Raw genomic sequence first — 11,792 nt, forward strand, 5'->3', positions numbered from 1 at the left:
GTTACAAGGAAGCAGTGCAAATGAAGGACTCCGGGAATTGGCAATTGGCCATGCAGTCAGAGATGACAGCTCTGCATAAAAACCAGACATGGAAGCTAGTTAAATTACCACAGGGCAAAAAGGCTATACCTTGTAAATGGGTTTACAGGTATAAGATCACCGCTCATGATAGTCAGCCAAAGTACAAAGCAAGGCTTGTTGCCAAGGGCTTTAAGCAAGAACAAGGCATTGACTTTGATGAAGTCTTCTCTCCGGTGGTCAAGATGACTACATTGAGATGCTTTCTTGCATTGGTTGCCATATTAGATTTGGTGTTGCACCAAATGGATGTCAAGACAGCGTTCTTGCATGGTGATTTAGATGTGGAAATTTACATGCAGCAGCTAGAAGGGTTTGTTGAGAAAGGCAAGGAAGATTGGGTATGCCAGTTGTTAAAGAGTCTTTATGGCTTAAAACAATCACCGAGGGCATGGTACCATAAATTCCACAAGTTTATGCTTTCTCAAGGCTACAAACGTAATGAGTTCGATCACTGTATATATACAAAGAAGGCTAAGGATGGCAGTTGGCTGATCCTTATTTTGTATGTGGATGACATGTTGATTGCTGGCAAGCACTTGGAAGAAATTTCAGCTTTGAAGTCAAAGATGGCAAAATCATTTGACATGAAAGACATGGGTGAGGCAAGTCATATACTTGGTATGCTCATTGAGAGAGACAGATCAAAGCAGTTGATTTGGTTATCTTAAACAGAGTATATTGACAAGGTTTTGCAACGTTTCAATATGGAGAAGGGAAAGGCATTGAGTGTTCCATTGCCACCATATGTGAAACTTAGCAAACAAGATTGTCCTGTGTCTGAGGAAGAACAGGCTGAAATGGATAAGATTCCATATGCGTCTGCAGTGGGTAGTTTGATGTATGCAATGATTGCTACCCGCCCAGACATTGCATCTGCAGTGGGAGTAGTAAGTTGATACATGTCAAACCCAGGCAAGAAACATTGGGAGGTAGTGAAAGGAATATTGAGATACCTGAAAGATACAAAGAGTATGCGTATATGCTATGGGAGTTAGGAGCTAAGTGTAAAGGGTTTTACAGACTCAGATTATGCAGGTGACTTAGACAACCGAAGGTCTACGTCAGGGTATGTCTTTACATTGGCTGGTGGAGAAGTATCATGGCGTTCTAGATTACAAGATTGTGTTACTCAGTCTACTACAGAGGCTGAATATGTTGCAGCATCAGAGGCATGCAAAGAATCAATTTGGCTTAATCGACTAGTAACAAATTTGGGAATCAAAGAAGAGATGCCTGTGTTATATTGTGATAGTCAAAGTGCTATACAATTCGCTCGCAATCCAGTTTATCACTCAAAGACAAAGCATGTGGATGTGAAGTATCATTTCATCAGGGAAATGCTCGAGGATAAGCAGCTTCATCTTGTCAAAGTTCACACCACAGAAAATCCTGCTGATCTACTTACAAAAGGACTTCCCTCAGAGAGCTTTGCGCATTTTCGCAAGCAGTTAGGTGTAGGGTAGTACATCACTTCTCTACATCTCTTGTATATTAGCTTGTATAGTAGCTTCTCTCACACTTAAAGTACCACATTGGACTTTAAGTGGGAGGTTGTTGGGGTATAAAGCCCAATGTGGTCGCCCAGGTAAGTGGGCGGGCCGCCAAGTATGTACACATATTCTTTTGTAAAAACCTAATAAGAACTCACTATGCTCTACACATTACAGTAGAGCGAGTTCACCATATCCTCGTGCTCTTCTTCTCGCACTCTCTCTCGCGTCGCACTTCCGCTCGTACTCCTTCATATCACTCTACTCCAGCTACATGTACCTATGTGAATCACCTGTTCCTGTCCCTGTAACCTGTAACCTGTAATCCCGAATCTCGAAGCTTGAAGCTCGAAGCAGAACGTACTCGAAGAAGATCCTCCGTGGGGGCGCCAAAAGAATGTGAGCGGGATGGAAACACACACAACGCCTCTATAATGACCCGACACATACTCTTGGGATGATACACACACACACTATGGGGCACCACTCGGCTTACATAACCCACCTGGCCGAGACAGGGAACACACCGATGGAGTGAGAGGAGAGAGACTACCCAATTACCACTCCACACAGAGACACACACACACACACCCAAAAAACTCAGCTCAAAAGAGGAGAATTTGTGATATTTAGATACAATTGAGCTTGGGCCAACGGTAATGGGACAAATAGCTCACACAATATGGGTAAAATATGCGAGATACAATCACAAATTGAAGCAAAAGCTTCGTTCATAAGAGAAACTTACACAACCCAAACAGCAGAAAAATAGTGAGGAATTTGGAAAAATGGACAACACCATCGCGTCCGGAATGGCCCAAAACCTCAGTCTACAATGTCAAAGTGCTCAAATCCGACCTCGGATGAGCACTTTACGGCCAAAACAGGCTCCAAAAACAGCAAAGACAAAGTTGCTGCTGTTCCTCCTCTTCTCTCCACGTTTTTTCTAGTCTTCTCTCTTTTTTTTCAGTTCCCACACTTAGCTTTATTACTTGGGCACCCTTGGACTTTTAGTTGACCTCAAACGGACCCCGAACATGCCAAAAATTGACCTCGCAGTGCATAGTTGTCACCCTGTTGCATCCATCCGCACACTTGGCACTGAACTTTTTTCAATAATGCATCCCGCAACCACGTGAAGTGGCCCCAAAATATGGTCCTCATGATGATCTTTCTGCATAATTATCACAAGAAAACACCCATGCTGTGTCCGTACTTATCCACGTGCAAATATTGACCCCATACGACCTCCTGACGCCACTAGATGCCATCTGACGCACTTGCTTACCTCATGTCGTCGGCCCGTGGATAGCTTCCTCGAGAATTTTTACGTGCTACCAACTCCTCATTATGATAGAAAAAACACACTAGTACTGGTAATAATGAAAATCGATGCACTATGTACACCCTGTCCTACATGTATACATGTGGGCCCCACGTACCCCCCTAGCTCTGGAAAATGGGCAATTCTTTATTTGATGCACCATGCATGTGTATGTACATATGGGCAATCCCTTGCTCCAAAAAACTCATAACAACGGCTTAACCACGATTGAGATATTAGAAGCTTGACTGGAGCCGGGGCTGTTTTGGTGTGAAAAGACCCTCTCTTCTATTCCTTACAATTAATGATATTCAAGCCACAGGTACAGTAGCTTGAGTGCTTTTCTGAAGGGGTAAAGAGGAGTAGCAACTAGGGCTTGAAGTGCCAAAGTATACCTAAAAAATTTTACACCTAAAAGTTGTTAGAACGGCTGACAATAATAAAGAGAGTGAAATTAATGTTGATGGCTTTGATTTTGCTAATGAGCAGGCTACTAATGATGCCCCTATGCTTATTAATTACCCTGTTTCTAGGCTTCAACAAGCCATGGGCAATCCATCCCTCCAAATTTAAGTGCAACGGCAACTTCATGCTCATGGGATTCTCCAAACTCCCCACCATGACGAGAGAGTACCTAGGAAGCCTCGTTGTGAGACTCCCAAAAGAGGCCTCTCTCCGATTCGGGAAGAAGAAGAGGATCCATACAAAGGGCTCAAAAATTTGCTTCTTGATGACGCATCTCCTTCCCAAAGGAGAATTCAAGAGTCCCCACTGACGGGACAAGAAAGAAGTGAGTCTCCTGCCACCTCGGCGGAGATGGCTCCGTGAAGACGACGGGCAAAACGCTCTCCGTCACCTCCTAAACGGAGAAGACCATTGCACACCTCTTCACACCATGATTCAAAGAGAGACGATAAAAAGCAAGAGAAGAAAAAGGCAAGAAAGAGGTCACCCTCTTCTCCATCTTCTTCATCCTCTTACTCTTATGAAAGAAAGTGATTGTGCGGACAAAGAGAACCAAGGCAAGAAAGAGGTCACCCTCTTCTCCATCTTCCTCAAATTCTTCATCTTTTGAAGAAAGCGATGGTGCAACTTTTGAACCATCAAAAAGAAGAGGCCATAGGAAATCCTATGCCGCGTGGAAGAGGTTGTCCAAGCTCAAGAAGTTCAAAGAGGGAGGAAAGAGCATCTCTTTCCTTACCTACGATGGCACCTTTGCTGCTACGGACAAAGTCTTGGCTTTCATCCAACAATTCGATGTGGCGTTTGGAGATGAGGGCTTCATGGAGTCCTCTAAGCTACATCATGTAGCTATGCATTTTCAAATGTCCGCCAAGCAATGGTGGTCTAGCCTACGGGCCAACGATGAAGCTCCATGAACATGGAAAGTTTTAAGAGCTTCCAATAATGAAGCAGTTTTTGGTTACCGATGCCAAAGACAAAGTACTCACCGAATGGAGAAGCTTGAGCTCTCTCCCTACAAATCCATTCATAAATATATAAACACGTTTTGGGACTTACATCTCAAAGCCATTGTCTTTAAAAAAGATGGATTTTGGAGAGCAAAAACAACAATTTTGTACGGGGTTAACTGAAAAAATGGCGGAGTATGTCAACTCCCAAAGGCCACGCACCATATCTGTGGTTATACACCATACTATGGTGGCTTCTCGAATCGATTTCCAAATAGGGGCTAAGAGAAATATTAAGCCCACAGAAAACAAAGGTTCTAATGAGTCTAAGGGGAAGGACAATGTCCAAAAGTCTCCTAAGGGCAATTCCAATAACAACAAAGCTAAGGAGAAGGGAGTTTACAAAGGAAACTCTCTCCTGAAAATCTTGAGCGTTATCGTAAGGATAACCGTTGTTTTGAGTGCGGCGAGCAAGGGCATGTGTACCGTGCTTGTCCCCAAAAGTACACCCATCATGAGCCTCCTAGAGCTACCATGGTCGAAATCCAAGAAGAGGAAGCTCACCGCAAAGGATCTCCTCTATGCCATGCTTGGGGAAAGGTAAGAGAACATGATGCTTTTATTCTCTTTGACCCTGGTTCTACTCACAATTTCATATCCATAGAGTTGGCCACCAAGCTAGGCATTCAAGCTTATGAGATGGGAGATGTCTTACCCGTAGATGGTGCTTTCAAGGGGCAAGAAGCTTCAGTCACTCCCTTAATTGGGAAATTGAGGCTCCATGTCCAAAGCTATGTGGACAAAGAGGACTTATTCATCTCTCCTCTCAAGCACAAGGATGTAATCCTAGGGGCACCATGGTTTGATTGCATGGCTGCCAATGTTAAATTCCCTGAAAGGAAAATCTACTTTAAGTACCGGGAAAAAAATATGTACATAAATGCCAAAGACATGGGTAACACCATATCCATTGTACATACGCAAGCTTTCAATAAGTCAATAAAGAGCTCTATTTTTGTGTACATGATTTTTGTTAAAGATTCTAATGCTTTAGCAAAAGAAAATATAAACAATTACAAAGAATTAGAGTTATCCAATTTTCTCAAGGGGTTTCAAGATATCTTTATTGATGACATCCCTTGTGAACTACCTCCTAAACAAGGCAATGATGACCATGCAATTGAACTTCTTTGAGGAAGCTCACCACCTAATAAACCTGCTTATAGAGTTTCTCAAGCTCAACAAGAGGAGATTAGGTGGCAAGTGCATGAGTTAGTTGAGAAGGGCATGGTTAGGCCTAGCTCATCTCCATTTTGCTCACCTATGTCATTAGTGCAAAAGAAAGACAGCACATATCGTATGTATGTCGATTATAGAGCACTAAATAGGATCACTATCAAGAATAGGTTTCCTGTTCCACGGGTAGAAGACCTATTTGATAAGCTACAAGGGTCAAGATACTTCAGTAGGATTGACCTAAAAAGTGGCTACCATCAAATAAGGATAGTTGATCAAGACATTGTAAAGACCGTATTTCTCACTACGTTTGGTCTTGTTAACCCTCACACACATTTCTATCACCTACAATGGGCACTGTATTATTTATTTGGTAGTGTCAGGTATCGGGCCTGTCGGTTCAATAGGAAAAGGGTAAGAGTGATCGCCAATGAGAGGCGTACTCTAACTGGAACATTCAAGAAATTAGTTGGCTAAGCATGGGTGCCCAAGTGTGAATGGGGCGAGCTCATATAAAAGTCAACTAAATTCAAAATTCACTTATTCTCTCATTTGTGCAATGGAAGAGTGCTCTTGCTCCATCTCCATCTTCTTCTTCTTCATCTCCTTGTGTGTGTGTGTGTGTGTATGCGTGAGAGAGAGAGAGTGTGTGTGTGTGTGCGATCGACCATTGTGACGATAGCACAGGGGCGACGAAGTGGTTGAGCGCGGCGCAGCGACGGCTCCTTCTTCTTCACGACGAGGAATCCTCCACGACAGCAAGCGTGGAGCGGTGAGTGGCACACCATCGTCATCTTTGAGCTAACTAGTTTAGGCTAGTAGCTTGCTTGCAGCAATTTGTGGCTCGCACACAATGTATTGGCAAGTTCCTTGCATTGACACATGCGATAGACGCGCGCATCTTTGGCTCCGTTTCCGGGGAAATTCCATACACTAAGCTTGAATGGCACTCTGTGCTTCTTTGTGGTGCAATTTCAATTGTAGGAAAGGTAGGGAAGGAAGGTGTGTGTGTTGAGAAAGAGTTTGTTTTGCTATTGAGGTTTTGAAAGGTACTGTGTTTTCTCTGTGATAAGGTGTTAGTATTAAGATTGTAGACCATAATGTTAGTTGTAAAGTACGGTAAGTAGGAAGTAGATCTGTTAGAGCTAATGAAGTGTGTTAGTGTGTAAGAGTAGGTGTATTAGTTGTAAGTAGGTAGGTAGAGTGTCTCTACGCTCGCGCGCAGGCCGCGGCGACCTTCTCCCAAAAAAAAAAATTTAAGGTAGGACCAAGATCGAGAATATCTCCTAGACCCAAGCCCAAGCTCACGCTCAGGCTCAGCCGCCCTTTAAAATTATGTATTTTAGCCTCACACGTAGCTAAAAATTGACCTTTTTGAGGACCATTGGAGCTTCAGGTGACCGAACGTTGTGCTATAAATCACACCGCGACCCTCTCAGTGATACGCTCGTTTCAAGCTATCATACACTTTAATCAAAAAACTGATCATTAAAAAATATTTAAAAACATCAAAAAACTAGTGAAAACGAGCGCGTAAAAAAGTAAGCAATTAACCTTCGAGGTTATTCGCCCACGCTTGTGGGGTGCCAAAGGCACATGCATCTGCGCTCTGGTTGTGTGCTAGAGACGGAGCAACTAGAGAGAATTTCGACTTACGCAAGTTCTCATTATCCACCTACCTTAGGTTCCGAGCCTAGGCGGGGACCCAAGGTAGTACAAACCAAGACCAGAACATAGCGGCTAGTGACTCTTCCTCTGACTACGACATCATAGAGGATTTCCCAATGCCTAATACCAATAGCTCAAGCCAAGGCATGCATGCCATGGGCCTGCTGTCCGGCCGAGCGTGCTTAGCCGCTTGAAGGAAACCTTTAGTAGATCGAGCCACTCGCTCCGAACATGGAGCTAATGATGTAAATGAGAGGGGTGGGGAAGTAAATTCTCCCTTTATGAACAACGTAGACCCTATCCCCTTAGAGAATGTGCACGTGAATACTCCATTCACTACACCCCTTGACTCTTCAGAACTATTCCTCTCTGAGGTTATATTACCTAATGGTAGAAGCCTTGCCGAAGTGCAAGAGATTGAGTGGTATATCCTTGCAGCAAGGGAAAAGGAAATTGAGAGCTTACGCAAGGTGGAATGAAGAGAGTTAAAATCGAAATCCCCTATGTCAATATCCTTGCTAGGAGAGCAATCAAGTGCTCCTGACTTAGCAGCCGCTAAGGGCCAACACCTAGAAAGCAACATTGCATCTAGTTCAAAGGACACCCCTAGCACCTCAAGCTTAGATGGACGTTCCTAAATGAGAACTGGGAGTACGAACTACAAACGGAAACTCTAATCAATCTATACACAGGTCACACCTATCACGTGGGTTGGTTAGATGTCATACAATCCACAATGGGTGCTACTAATGTGGAGGATCAACAACAAAGAGTTTGTGAGGTCACCCATAAGGTCATGCACAACATCGTACCCAACATGGAACCCAAGGGCTTCCTATGCGCCAAGCCCAATGCCAATACCTACTCCACATGCAGTCTCTGGAGCGCCTTCACCCACGGTGCCTACTCACTTAGCTGACTTGGCAACATTTGCTCAAGCTATTGGTCGATCTACTGCTGAGAATATGCGTACCACGCCTGATAGAGAGCCTAGAAGTAAGGCAGTACAAATAGCCAAGCTCACACAAAAATTTAGTGGAGACGGGGATGTGAGAAAGCATATCGAAGTGTTTGAACAAATATGCGATTCTATAGGAGAACACAATGACCTGCATAAGAGTAATTCTTTAAGCCTAACCTTAACTGGAAAGGCTGGGGATTGGTATAGAACCCTAAGGATGGAAGAAAAAATGATTCACCCTACTCTTAGGAGACTGTTCTTGAAAGAATACATACGAGAGGGAGTGCTTTGGGGTGTAGTCTCTCAGCTCTAGAAAGCCCAACGAGAGGAAGGAGAGTCCGTAAGAGACTTTATTAGTCACTTGAAGCATTTGAATTCTCGTTGTAATCCAAATGAGCGCTTCAATAATAATCAATTTCTTGATAGGTTCATTAGGGGATTACGACATGAGGATATCTACAATGTTCTAGTCATTAGAGGTATCTCCACTTGGGAAGCAGTCCCCACCAATGCGATCCAATTGGAGGATAATTTAATGATTCAAGGAGAAAGAGTGTCTGTTGAGCCTAAATCTATTAGGTCGCAAGCATCAAGGCATCAGCCAATGACCCTAAAGCCTATTGCTAAGGAGCCAAAAATATTTGAGATGACTTTAGCAGATCTCACCAAGGCTATTCAAGAGATTCTTAGAGACAATAGTGCTCCGCAAAACAACCATATGTATCCAAGAAGGGAGCAACAATGGTGCTCAGTATGCTATGGACCGCATGGTACCAGTGAATGCCCTACTTTTAGAGTAAAATTCAATGGGAACTGTAATGCCTGCGGGAGGTATGGTCATCAAGCTAAGGATTGCATAGTATTTAAGCGTGCGATGGCAAATAGACCAACCTTAGCATGGACAGATACACCTTGAGTGCCTGCATTGATGCCGGCCCCACCTCTTGAACAAACAGCACAACACATGGTCCCTAGGGCCCAAAATGTTGTTCAAACAACACCCTTACCACCTCCAATGCTAGGACCGCAACCACCACATTTGAGAATCACTTCAATGAATCAAGTGGGTTGTGAGTCATCTATTGCTTGTTTGGAAGGGTGTGAGGAGGATATAGATCCTAATATTGCCTATGGGATGGATATGCTTGAAAAAAGTCCCAAGTACTTCATGGAGGACAAGTCAAACCTGTTTATCAAGTAGCTGCTCTTGCTGCAAGAGGCCAAAATATCAATTACACTGCTAAGAGACCACCTCTTCAATGCTATGAGTGTGGAGGTCCACATCGTGTGGCTGAGTGTCCTATTCGGCTACAAAAGAACGCCACACTAATGCAAACCAATCAAGCGAGTACGTCTACAATGCTGATACTCATGCGTAATCGATGTGGCATAGATCATTTGATTGCCCAATGTCCAAATAATCCAAATGCATCAAAGATCACGCCATTAAACTTGATTGAGGTTACCGAGGAGCCATCACAAAGTACACATGTGGTACCGGTAAACGTACTCACACGATCACTGCTCCAAAAACCAAATCATATTCTTGAGGAAAGAGACACGGCATCAATTGCCCAATCTCAGAAAAAGAAGAAAACACGAAGGAAGAGATCGCAAAAAGCAGCGAAGTCAACCCCAGTTCAAAGACCAACATAGGGACTGGTGACGACCCCGTATATATGAAGGATGCTGAAGAATATTTTGATTCAGGTGAAACCATGGAAACCAAAACAACCACTAAGATAGAAACCAAGAAGGAAGATCTTCATGAGCCACAATGGCAGGGATCCAAGAAGAAGATAGGACCTTATACAAACCCTACAGAGGAGATCGAGCGAGTCAAGCAATTAAGGAGTTTGGTAGAAGATACCCAAAGGGATCTAGAACCAGCACCTAGGCAGATCAAGATTACAGACACCGTGTTCCCTACGCAACAACAAACTCACCAAGTCCATAGACCCTTAGCCATACCTAGTGTCATCCAAGAAGAAAGTGACTTAAAGTCATGGGAAAGTGGGTGTACTCACTTCTTGATGGAAAGATTGTTTACAGAGGGACTACCTGATCCTATCGAAGAAATGGAGATCCCATCTTTCCCATGTCAAGGGAGTGAAGCCCAAAAGGTTCCGGTAAACATTGCCAAATTGATGGATTTCATGTCTTCAGAAGTTAGAACCACCATCATGTCCAAACTATATAAAGACCCTGAGCTAGTCTTAGCTCTTCGAGCCTTCCTCAATGGAGAACTGAAGTTTGGGCTACCACAATTTGCACAGATGGATGGAGCTGGGGAGATGCCAATAGAGGAGGAACACTTAGATCCACAACCCAACCTAGATGAGAACCTTGTTATAGAAATACATGTTAACAAGTTGGGACAATACTTTAAGGGTCATGAATCCAATGCGACCATACCAATCACTACTAAGGGATTAACTGTGAAGGGAATCCTTGATGGTGGCATTGGGGTTAGCATTGTGACTAAAAATTGCTAGGAAATTATGGGAAGACCTCACCTTGCGACCACAACCATAGTAGTGAAGATGGCCAATGGGTCTATTGTTAAACCTATTGGATGCTAGAAGATCTTAAGATCAAGGTCTTTGGACATAAACCTTCATTGTTATGGATTTCTCCAAACACACTATGGCATCGGAGATGATCTTAGGACGTCCTTTCATGAGGGAAGCAAAAATGGTGCATGACTGGTCTAAAAACCATGTCTACTTGCAGTTCCAAGATTCTGTCATTCGAGTGGATCTTGTAATTGGTCAAGCACATCCTCTAGGAAACAGGTTTATAATTGATCATAGATCTGACACCACATTTCACTTGGCCCCATTGTAGTATTGTTACACATGTAAAGCAGACACTGATGTTGGGGAATATACTCCTTATATGGATGTACTACCTGGGATGATTGAGTCTAACAATGTGGATTGGGTCCACCTAGCAGCAACCATAGACACTTGGGGAAATAGGGGGACAACCTGGGTAACACCTGAGGGGGATGAAATGCCACCACTCGTACCCTTAAATATGCTAGAAGCACTACATATAGCTTCTGACAAGACTCGTCCTAATATAACGAAGAAAACATACAAGTGGGTCTCTAAAGCTTCTTTAGCGACCATAGCTAGTGCTAAAAAATAGAAGCCTTGTAAGAAACGTCTCACTCGCTCCAAAAAATGTAAGGAAACGTGGTGGTGGATTCCTAAACGACTATTGGAAGCCCAAAACTACTATCAAGGAAATGATCAAATCTGGGTGCCAAAGCATATATTGTGTTCTTACCTGTCACCTGACCCATGTGCGCCCAATCCTGTAGCTCCAACACAAACTGACGATCGTGGAAAGAAAAAAATCATTGAATGCTACACACCCGCTCCAGAGCTAGTTTGGGTACCAAAGAAAGAACAATTTGTTCCACCTAGCTCAAGAAGGGGGGAGTCCCATGAAGCTTCTAGCTCCTCATGTAATGCATCCATAGAGGTAAAAGCTTCTCCACAACTACAAGAATCCACACCTCTCAGTATTCAAGAATCACCTGATGAACCACTTCAAGTTCGATCCTAAGAGAGTACCTTACCACCCTTGCAACTAGATGAAACGCATAGGGC

This window comes from Adiantum capillus-veneris, chromosome 27, assembly GCF_014529385.1.
Source record: "Adiantum capillus-veneris isolate H3 chromosome 27, ASM1452938v2, whole genome shotgun sequence".
Lineage (NCBI taxonomy): Eukaryota > Viridiplantae > Streptophyta > Polypodiopsida > Polypodiales > Pteridaceae > Adiantum > Adiantum capillus-veneris.